This window comes from Fukomys damarensis, unplaced genomic scaffold (assembly GCF_012274545.1).
Source record: "Fukomys damarensis isolate Sample0158 unplaced genomic scaffold, DMR_v1.0_HiC HiC_scaffold_6, whole genome shotgun sequence".
In the NCBI taxonomy this organism is placed as follows: domain Eukaryota; kingdom Metazoa; phylum Chordata; class Mammalia; order Rodentia; family Bathyergidae; genus Fukomys; species Fukomys damarensis.
The window spans coordinates 20,493,791-20,506,237 of record NW_022900918.1 but is presented as its reverse complement, the minus strand read 5'-3'; positions in this window follow the sequence as shown (position 1 = coordinate 20,506,237).

The following is a 12,447-nucleotide window of genomic DNA, read 5'->3' as shown; positions in this document are numbered from 1 at the left end:
AAGCCCCGGAAAAAAAAAAAAAAAAAAAAAAGCCTTATTCTAACACATTTTTCATATTTATCAGAGAAAAAATTAAATCTAAGTATTCAAAAATAAGAAAATAACATTCATGTACAGATAAGGGCATGAAAAAATTAAATGATTCAAAAAAGTTTATCATAGTTGAGGAAATGTTCTGAATTATTTGTTAAATATGTGCAAACTGGAAAATATCAGCTGTTTGCACTTCTTTTTATTTCTGAATTAGGTATTGATGATGAGTATTCCCACTAATAAATGCTTAGAGTCAAACTGGCTCCCTTTCTTTCTTATTCAATAATTTTTATTGATATATAATGTTCTATATATGTGTATACATATACTTAATGTATAGAATTTGATGAAATGTACATATACTCAAACCCCTGAATCACCTCTTAGTTTCTTAGAGTTGGTGTGCTTATATCCTTACCCTGAATTCTCCTGTTAGTTTTTCATTACTGTAACACCTGAAGATATTAACTTAAAGGGAAGAATGATTTATTTTCATTCATGATCTTAGTGGTTCTTGCCCTTTGTTGGGTGTGTCCAATATTATGGACTTGTGGTGAGGCAGACCATAGTGGTAGAAAGGGTCTAATGAAACAAACCTGCTCAATGAAAGGCACTCAGGAAGGGGAGGTTGCAAAAATGCAGAGAAGTCTGGTAGGGAAGAAGATATATCCTTAAATGCATACCTTCGGTGCCCAACTTCTATTTACTGGACCTCACCCCCCCAACAAACTATTTAAATAATGAACTCATTAATGGATTAAACCACTAGATGGAGTCAGAGCTGTTATGGTTCCATTACTCCACCAAGCCAACCTTCTACTACATCTTTCTTCCTAATTTTAAGGAGCATCATCCCCCATTTTTCAGTATTGATTAACAGACACGCCAACATCCATACCTCCTTTTCCCACCATCCTCTCTGTGACCCCACACTACTTTTCAAATGTGAGCTGGTACTGTAACTCGCTTTGTCCTTTTAATGGTTAATTACTCTTCTCTGGAGATGTCCTAACTCTACCCTGGGTTGTAAAGTTTGTTACACTGTCCCCTTGCTCTTCTCACCAGCTTCACTTGTTTGTGGTTCTTTAAGTTTCACCAAAATGTCATGATATCCATTTGTATACATTATTATGTGAATTCTGCTGAAAACATACTTCTCTCTCAGCTTAAAGATTACTTCAAAAAAGTTTTGTTTTGTTTTGTTTTATCAGTAGTCACGTAATGAAAGCATTGTTTATGATCAGGTAGACCACTAAGTGTTAATTACTCTTCTTTTTACTCTTTCCCTCAGAAAAACAGAGAACACGTTTATTTTGTTTGTCCTAAGTCTTCGCAATTACTGTTAAACATGTTAGGAATTCCAATACTTTTTGCATGAATTTGTCTTTTATCAGTATATATTGTGATACCTAATAATTCTACTCATATTGGGAATTCAGTACATATATGTAATATGTACCACATCTTAATAATTTCACCTGCTCTTCCCCTCTCTTTCCATTTCTCTAGATCTTCTTCCAATTATTCATGTTTGAATAAATGAATGTGTGCATTTACCTTTAATTTATATCTAAATGGACTTCTTCAAGTATCAAGGTATATATTTTGTTGTTGCTTAGCATACAAACTTTCAATAAATATCCAACTCTGAGAGTTTAGTACTCCCTATTCTTACTGTGTAAAATAAGTTAGAAGCTTATAGATAATATAGTTTATAAAGAGTTTATAAATAATATAACATATATTATAAATAATATACAACCAATTCATTTTTATGTGATTTCTTTTTAACAAAATTAAGAAATTATTATATTTTACTTCATTGTGAAGATATAAAATATCTACAGAACATTTTAAGTTTCACTTACCAAACCCAGAAGAATTTTGATATAGATCTTAGTTATTGTCCCTTTATTTCACCATTATCATCTAGAAGCTTCCAAGCATTTAAAATTGCTAATTTATTTTTCAAAATCTATGTAAGAAAAAATTATTATGACATGAATAAATAAGAACAAATTCTACATACCTCACCATGTAAATGAGATGTCACAATTTTAAATCATAACCTAGACAATGGCAGACATTAAGTACTAAGTTGGAATATGTCAAACCTTTTGATATATATCTATTGCTTAACTTCTTCTGTTCCTCATTGGTACCAAATAAAATGCACAAAGGAAAGAAGTTTGATAAAGCCATTGTCAGTGCTGGATGATCATTTTCATTATACTCAAATTTTTATTTTCAATGTCATTTCCATGAAAGGCAGTCATTCACCTTGCAATGAATAGAACTAAGGTATAATATCTGGCAACAAACTGAAGAACCACCACGAAGTTCACAATGGTCCCTGTGGAGCTGAGTGTCTTTAATTAAGCATACCATTTCTATCACTGACTGGTTGCACATTTTCTGCTTCCGTTCTCTCACTCATAAACTAGGAATACATATATATATATATGTATATATAATTACCTTTGATTTCAAGAAAGTATATTTTAATACTATGCATGAAATAAATCTCACTATTCTTGCAACTATTACTATGTTAACTATGAACATCACAAGAAAGAGTTGACTAGATTTGATCACCAAAATAATTGATTTCTTAGCTGAGGGATCTATCCCATTCTAAGTATGACAGAGTTTAAGGTAAGTGGTTGAAGAAAATATAAAAGATAAAACTAAATTCAATTAATTTCAGATTAGTATGATTTATCTGAAGTTACTTAGGTAGTTAGAAAATATCTAATTTGCATAAGTATATGCTTTTACATAATATGGGTTTGCAAAGTATTCACTTTTTAGTAGGATACCCTGCAGGCTTCATAGTTTTAACTGAGATAATATAAAATTGGATTTTTGTTGTTGTTGTTGTTTGTTTGGGCTGACCTTGCACTCACTAAGTAGTCCAAGCTGGCCTCAAACTCTCATTGATCTTCCTGCCTCAGTCTCTATAGTGCTGGGTTTACAGGTGTGCATCACCATATCTAGCCAAAGTTGGATCTTTTTTAAGGAAGTTATTAAGCAGGTTTATTAATACTGTCAAATCCATCCTATGAATTTGAGAAATCAGTCATATACTTGAACATAACAAATTAAGAAATATATCTGATGAAACTAATAAAAATGATATAAAAAACTAATAAATGACTTATCCATAACAGGCAATAATTCCATTAGCATTGTTGGGAATTAGAATTTGTAGAAAAGAATCTTCAGTGTAGAGAGATTCTTACTTTAGTTTTCTAGAAATGATTTCTTCCCTATTTTTAATATTTTTATTTTCATTAGTACATATCTGCAATACTTAATGATTGCATTTATCATAGGGACTTGGTACACACACACACACACACACAAACACACACATATATAAAACAAATCTTAATTTTTAAATTTTCTTATCTCAAAGATTAAGATTAACAATATGCTATGCAATCCTGTGAGATAAATGTGTTTTAGATAAAGTAAAACACAAAGAAAATATACTTTTCCATGTATACCACTCATGAGCTACTTCTGCTGCTTAGAAGTGTAACCATAGGCTTGTTACTTAACATAAAGACCTGGAGAGAAATTTATATTTCTACAAAATATATACCAATAAAATGATAAAATGTTGTGCTCATGTTTTAAAAAATTTTGTCATCAGGCTTATAAGTAATAATTAAGTTCAGACTATTAGGAAGACATAATTTTCCTGAAATAGGGTGCTATTGTTCATAGCATTCCTCTGAAATCAACATTATTATAAAGCAAACGGAACTGAAGTACAAAGAGGTTAATTGTCTAATGACATGTGCAGACAGAGCTGCAAAGGAAAGAAGAACATGATCACTTACCTCACTGGTTCCCATGGCCAATAAAATAAGACAGTGGAATGTTGTCTAATTTCCCACTCTGACATGTCTATTGCAAGTAATTAGCACTAATTAGCACTATTCTTCCACTTTGCAAGAACTTAAGACATTTGGAAAACCTTGTCATTTTGAAAATTATTTAGTGCTTGGTACTATTTAACTAAAGATATATCCTTCAGGAAATTCAGAAAAAAATATATCCCCTTGTAAATTATTCATCCTCTTCTTGGAACTGCCATGCAGGTACAGATATGAAAGAAAACAGTGAAGTGGGATAAAATAGCCCCTTCTTCAGTATTATCCAAGGAAACTTTATCATGCAGTACACACTCTCTTAAGATCCTGATTGGCATATATGGTTTATACTTTAAGCTTGAGGACAGCCTTTTATCTCCACACAAATCCAAAGGCAGTCCTAAGAGATAAATTTGTCAAAGAAAGGATTGCTGGGATTATGAGGAGGGTCCACTTTAGTTCACCTACTCTGCTACACTGGGAAAAGGAAGAAAATACTGAGTTAGTTATATGGTTTATCAAAGGCAAAAAGCACTAGCAGGGAGAAAATGTATGCGAGGTGTGTTTTGCACTTAAAAATTAAATGAGTAGCTTATGTTATTTTAATAGCGACACAGAGGGTCCATCAATATGCAAATCACACCGTATTGGGAAGAGCTAAAAAGCCCCTTAGGCTTGAGGAATTGTCTGAAATCATTGGACATCATGGTTATCGTTCATCACAGTAAATGAATGCAGATTGAACCAAAGAGAGGAGGTACACGGGACAAAGTCCAGAAGAAACCAGGTGCGAGCTTCCAGCTCTCCTCTCCTAGTGCAGTCAATTTTCCCAGCAACTGTGTGTGACAAAGGCATCAAGTGATGCCAAGCCAGGAAGCATCTGTGACTTTATTTTGAGTCTTGCTGTCCAGGATTTTATTCGCTTTGATGGTGGTGTAGATGGGAATGAAATGCAGTCATCATACATACAGCATACACATGCATGGCTGATCTTAGAAACCCGGAGTTTTGCCCCTTAGAGGGCAAATAAAAACGCTTTCGATATTCTTAGCATAATTTATCCCAACAAATGAATCCTGTACTATACAAAGCCACAGGTGTACAAGACACTCTTATTAGGAAGAACATCCCAAGAGATAAGAACACATATCTAAGGAGCAGGAGAAATACCAAGACTTAATAAAAGCTTTACGTGGGAATGAACAGGGACTGAGAACTCCAGGCCTGGAGATTAACAATTTTCTGAACAGTTTTCTTAAAGAAAGAACTTCACTTTATGCCAGGACTGTATCCTAACATGTCTTTTATTACCTTTCATCTCATTGCACGTTTAAATACAACTGACATTGGAAGATATGATTTAGACTTGAAAGAACAATGATTATATTGCATTGCTACAAATATTTAGGCAGAGAGAGAGAGAGACAGAGACAGAGAGAGAGAGAGAGAGAGAGAGAGAGAGGGAAGGAGGGAGGGAGGGAGGTAGGGAGGAAAGGAGAGGGAAACCCAGAGAAAGAGAATTGAGAGAGGCACATAAAGAAAGTAACAAGTTTGGATAGGATGAAAGGACCTTGGTCCATGTACCAGCAAGTATGATTTCTTTCACAAAGAATTTTAATAATAAAAGAAACCATAAATCTCTTAAAGCATCAGGCTCATTTTAAAATTGTCCTTCAGACACTGGAGTTTGAAAGAGGTAATTCAAAGGGAGTTATCTCTGAAACAAGTAACCTTCTACTGTACAATGAATTATACAAATGATGATGATGCTTTAGTCAGATCCTGACGACTTACCATCAACCTCTCCCTTGCTAGGAAACTAGGAAGGGATGAACAGAAGGAACCTGATACTGATAATATGCCAACATTGCCTGCTTATTTGATAATATCAAAATACTTAGTATGATTTTGATGTATTCACCAGACCTAAGAATAAGCCATCGGTTTTTTTCTTTATATCTTTATATATATATGTGTGTGTGTGTATATATATATATATGAATATATATACATATGTATATATTTCCATTTTACTATTTTAAGTATGCTGTTTTATGATATTAGGTGCAATTCATATTGCTGTACAGATATCACTATCCTTCATCTTCAGAACACTTGTCATCTTGCAAGAGTAAAACCCCAGTACCCATTAAGAGGATCGAGTTTCTCCAGGACATATCTCTACAGTATATATCTCACTTAGTGGAACCCTGCACTGGTTTTCTTTCTTGTGACAGGCTAATTTCAATTGAACTATGACTACAGTGTTCACTCATGTTGTAGCACATGTCATAATTTATTTGCTTCTCAGAGTCCACTGCATTCCTATTCCACATTTTTCTTATTCATTCCTCTATTAATGGACACATGAGTTATTTCCACATTTTTGCTATTGTAAATGATGGTTCTATTTACTGAGTTTGCAGTTATACCTTTAAGGCCATGGTTTCAATTATTTGGGCCTATGCCCAGAATTAAAATAGCTGAATTATTTTTTTAACCTCCTAAAATACTGTCATATTGTTTTCCACAGAGCTGTAGCAGTTGTCATTCCCAGCAACATTACACAAATGTTCCAGTTTTGCCAGATATCACCAAAGCTCGATATTCATCTTTTTTAGAGTAGTAATTTCAATTGTTGTGAAGTATTCTCTCATTGTGTTTTCTGTTTTTATTTTCTTAATGATTAGTGATGTAAAACATCATTTTGTATACCACTTGGCTATTAGTGTATTTTCTTTGGAGAAATATCTTTTGAATTATTTTATTCATCCCTGGATACAGTTATTTGTACTGTTTCTTATTAAATTTTAGTAGTTCTCTACTTCTACAGATATATACCATTACATATTGTTTATGATATGTATTTCAAATATGTTCTCCTATTCTTAGTGGTTCCTTTTATGTTTATAGTATTCTTTAATAGATAATTATGTTTTTTACATTTCATGAAATATTTTTGTCTACTTTTCTTTATTCATATGTATTTGTGTCATTGATATTATATTCAAGAAATTATTGCCTATAAAATGTCATGAAATGTTTACAATATGTTTTCTTCTAAGAGTATCATAATTTTAGTGCTTATAGCTCCATTTTCAATCCAATATGAACTAGTTTCTTCTATGTAATATTAAATAAACAATTTCATTATTTTGTGTATGGATATTCAATATTTCCATTTATGTTTTTAAAAAAGATTGTCCTTTCTTCTGTTGAATAGTATTAGTATCCTTGTGAGAAAAAACACCTTTGTTATTCATTTAATTTATTGGTACATATTAGGTATACAATATAATGATATTCATCATTGGAAATTTGTACCTTTACATGTTAAATCTTAGTTCTTATTTTTTTCTCCATTCCCCTACCCTACCTTCTACCCCCTCACCTTTCCCTAGTTAAAGACTTTGTTTCCTCTTTCCCTTTTTCACATTTATTGCCTTCCCTTTCCCTAACTCTTCCACTTCCCCTTCCACTTTGGGGCTTTATCTTCCCATTTCATATTATCTATTATGCATTTAATCCTTATTCACACTCATTTTTTCACACCAGAAAAACTGTTTGATTTGTGTCCTATTTATACCATTTAAGAGTATGTCCTCGATGCAGATGAAAACACCACTGAGATTTGACTCACCCCACAAAGAACAGGTGCTATCAAGAAATCAAACAATAACAAATGTTGGCGGGGTTGTGGGGAGAAAGGAACCCTTCTCCACTGTTGGTGGGAGTACAGGCTGGTGCAACCACTATGGAAATCAATATGGAGATACCTCAAAGAGCTGGGACTAGAGGTTCCATTTGACACAGCCATCCCACTACTGGGTATCTTTCCAAAAAAATTAAAAGAATCATACCACAGTGATATATGCACGCCTATGTTTATAGCGGCACAGTTTGAAATGGCTAAAACTTGGAAACAGCCCATGTGCCCATCAATTGGAGACTGGATAAAGAAGATGTGCTTTTTCTATAAAATGGTGAACTACTCAGCCATAAAGAATGACAAATTAGATTCATTAATAAGAAAATGTATACATATTGAGGATATACTTCTAAGTGAAATAAATTAGTCACACATGTATAAATACCAAAGAGTTTCTCTAGTGTGAAAAAAATATAATGGTACATAAGATCCTCATAATATAATTGAAAATGTGAAAGAAATAAAAGAGCTAAAGGTGTAGGGGAACTGGGAACGGTAGGGGAAAGGAAAGAAAGGAAAAGAAAAAAAACATGAGAAAATGAGAAAATGGAAATAAAGTATTTGTAAATAGGGAAGGAAGGAGGGGGTGAAGGGAGGGCAGGGACAAGGGGAAAGAATGAGAGCCAAGACCTGTCATGTAGAGGTACAGGATCCCAGTGATGAATGTAACTGTACTGTGTACCTAAAATGTACCAATAAACTCAATGAGAAAAAGAAAAGAGTACGGCCTCAATGTGCACCCATTAAGCTAGAAGTGTCTTAAGTTTATCATTCTTTATGGCTGAGCACTACTCCATTTCATTAAAAAAAAAAAACACATCTTCTTTATCTAGTCACCAACTGATGGGCAATTGGGCTGCTTCCAAGTTTTAGCTATTACAAACCGTGCTGCTTACAAACATGGGTGAACGTATATCGCTATGATATGATGTTTTCAATTCTTTGGTAAAAATACCCAGCAGGGGAATAGCTGGTTCCAATGGAACCTCTACTCCTAGTATTTTGAGAAATATTCACATTGATTTCCATAACAATTGTACCAGTCTACACTCTCACCAACAGTATCAAACAGCTCCTTTTTCCCCACAACCCCACCAGCATTTGTCATCTGTTGATTTCCTGAGAGCAACCATACTTTCTGAAGTGAAGTAGAAACTCAGCATTGTTTTTATTTGCATCTCTCCAATGACCAGTGACGTTGAACGTTTCTTCCTATGTTTATTTGCTGTTTCCATTTCTTTGACTGAGAAAGGGCTGTTCATTTCCATTGCCCATTTTTGTTTTGGGTCTTTACATTTAGGAAGTCTGAGATTTTTAAGTTCTTTATATATTCTAGTACATAGATCAATATCTGAGGGACAGCTGATAATTTTTTCCCATATTGTGGGTTGTCTCTTCACACTGTTGGTGGTTTCTCTTGCTGTGCAGAATCTTTTTAATAAGATGAAATCCCAGTTTTTGATACTTTGTGCTAGTTCACATGTGACTGAAGTTTTGTTGATGAAATTTTTCCCTACTCCATTGTCGAGAGTTCTACTGAACTACTCTTCCAGCTAGTTTAGTGTTTCTGTTTTAATATTAAATTCTTTGATCCATTTTTATTTTACTTTAGTGCATGGTGAGAGATATAGGTCTAATTTTAATCTTTGGCAAATCGAAACCCAATTTTTCCATGACCATTTATTAAAAGAGGCTATCTTTCCTTCAGTGTGGCTATTTGGCTCCTTTATCAAAAATGAGGTGGCTTGGGCTGGGGATTTAGCTCAGTGGTTTCAGCACCTGTTTTGCAAGTGCAAGGACCTAAGCTCGATCCCCAGTACCCGCCCCCCCCCAAATGAGGTGGTTGAGTATATCTGAAGTTATTTCTGCATCTTCTAATCTGTTCCATTTATCCTCAGGTTGATTTCTTTGCCACTACCTTCCTGTTTTTAATCACAGTAGCTTTGTAGTATAGCTTTTAGGTCTCTTATTGTTCCAAAGTAATTTTAGGATTGTTTTCTCAAGTTCTGTAAAGTATGTTGTTTGAATTTCAATTGTGATTGCATTGAATCTATGCAGCACTTTGGGAAGTATGGCCATTTTCACTATTTTGGTTCTTCCTACCCAGGAGCAAGGATGTCTTTCCACTTTCTGATAACCTCTTCAATCACTTTTTTCAGAGTGATACAGTTTTCAGAGTAGAGGTCTTTTATTTCTTTCATTAGTTTGATTCCTGGGTATTTCATTTTTCGGATGCTATTGAGAAAGGAGTTGTTTCTCTGGGTTCTCTCTCATTGAGTCTGTTGTTTATGTCCAAGAAGGCGATTGGCCTTTGTGTGTTAACCTTTTATCCAGCTACTTCAATGAATTTGGTTGTTAAGTCTAGAAGACTTTTAGTGGAGTTCTTGGAGTCCTCTATGTAGAGTATCACGTCATCTGCAAATAATGACAATTTAATTTCTTAATTTCTACCTTAATTACATTTCTTTCTGTTGTCTAATTGCTGTAGCTTATGTTTCCAGAAATATATTGAACAATAGTGGTGATAGTGGACATCCTTATCTTGTTTCCAATTTTAGCATGAAGGACTTCAGTTTTGACCCTTTGTATGCTGCTGGCTATTGGTTTTTGATAGATGACTTTTATCAGGTTGAGATAAAGTCCATCTGTTCAAATTTTCTGTAGGGTTTTATCATGAATGGATGTTGGATTTTATCAAACACCTATCTGTATCTATTGCAAAGATTGTATGGTTTTTATCTGTGGCTCTGTTAATAAAGTGTATGACATTTATTAACTTGCATATGTTGAACCGTCCTTGCATCCCTGGGATGAATCCCACTTGCTCAAAATTTATGACCTTCTTCATGAACTTCTTCATTCCATTTGCCAGTATCTTATTCAAGATTTTTGTGTCTATGTTGATTATGGAAATTGGGCTACAGTTCTCTTTTGCAGTTAGGTGTTTCTGTGCTTTTGGGATCAAGGTGCTGCTTGCTTGCATGAATGACTTTGGGAGTATTATTTCCCTTTCAATTTAATTGCAGAGTTTAAATGGTAGTGACAATATTTCTTCTCTAAATGTCTTGTAGAATTCAGCAGTGAAGACATCTGGACCTGGGCTTTTCCTCATTGTTATGTTTTTAACTATAATTTAAATTTTGTTGATAGGTATTGAGTTGTTTTGAAATTTTGGTCTTCTTCATTCAACTTTGGTAATTCATATGTATCAAGCAATCTTTTCATTTTTTTCTCTGTTTTCCATCTTATTCGTGTATAGGCTCTCAATGTAGTTGTTGATGATTGTCTGGACATCTTCTGCTGGGTCTCTGGTAATTTCACCTTTTCATTCCCACTTGTATCAATTTGGGCCTTTTCTCCCCCAACTTTTTTTGATAAGTGTGGTTAAAGGTTTGTCAAGTTTGTTTATTCTTTTGAAGAACTCTATGCTTCATTGATTTTTTTTTGTATTTTTCTCTTAGACTCCTTTGAATTGATTTCTTCTCTGATCTTTATAATTTCCTCCCATGTATGAGCTTTAGGTTTGTCTTGCTCTTCTTTTTGAGAAGCTTGAAGTTCAACATTACATGCTTATTTGAACTCACTCTTTTTTCCTGAGTATTCACTGCTATAAATTTTCCTCAAAAGACTGCTTTCACTGTGTTCCATAAATCCTGGCATGTATTAGCATTGTCATTTTAATTGTAGAAACTGTCCAATTTCTTCTTTAATTTCCTCTGTGATCCATTGGCTGTTCAGGGGTATGTGATCAATTTCCATGTGTTTATAAATTTCTTGTGTTGTCTTTTGATGTTGTTCTCCAACTTAATTGTACTATGGTCTGATATTTTGTAGGAAATAATTTCAATTCATTTGCATTTACTGAAACATGTTCTATGAGCAAGTTTATGATCTATTTTGGAGAATGACCCATGTGCAGCAGAAAAGAATGTGTATTCTTATTTTGCGTGGTGGAACACTCTGTAGACATCTGTTAAGCACTTTTTTTTAAGAGTTTGCTTGAGTTCTAGTATTTCCTTGTTTATTTTTTGTTTAGTTGATGTATCAACTTGTGACAGTGGTGTATTGACATCCCCCACTACTATTGCAGTTGTGCTTGTTTGATTTTTCATATCTATTAAAATTTGTTTCAGCTAGGTGCACTAGTATTTGGTGCATATATATTTATGACTGTCATCTCTTCCTCCTGGATTGTTCCATATACAAGGTTGTAGTGTACTTCTTTGTCTCTCTTAATTAATGTTAGTTGGAAATCCATTTAATTTCTGGATATCTGCAAAGAGGATAGCTACTCTGCTTTTCTTAGATTTCCTCTCACATGGAGTATTGTTTTCTACAATTTAGCTTTCAGTCCATGAGTTTCTTTTTGAATCAAGTGTGTTTCTTGTATGCTACATATTGTTGGATCTTGCTTCTTGACCCATTCTGCAAGTCTATTTCTTTTGATTGGTGAATTGAGACCATTATCATTGATGGTTATAACTGCTATGTACCGACTTATCCTTGTCATGACCTTTTCTTGAAGTTGGAGTCTCCCTCTTTGCATTTAATTTCTTGTTGTGCCTGATGGATTCATTCTGCTGGGCCTCATGGGGTTGTGACCCTCATAGTCTTTTTCTAGGATATTGTTTAAATTTGGGGGGAGTGCTGGACTGGTGTTCCTGAAGTTTCTTGGGTGTTCTTTGTTGTGAAAGTCTCTTATTTCTCTATTGATTTTGAAAGATAGATTTGCTGAGTACATTAATTTAGCTTGGAGGTTCTGTTCTTTTCTCTTTCTTTCTTTCTTCTTTTTAGATCACACTCAGGACATTTGTGCTTCTGAAG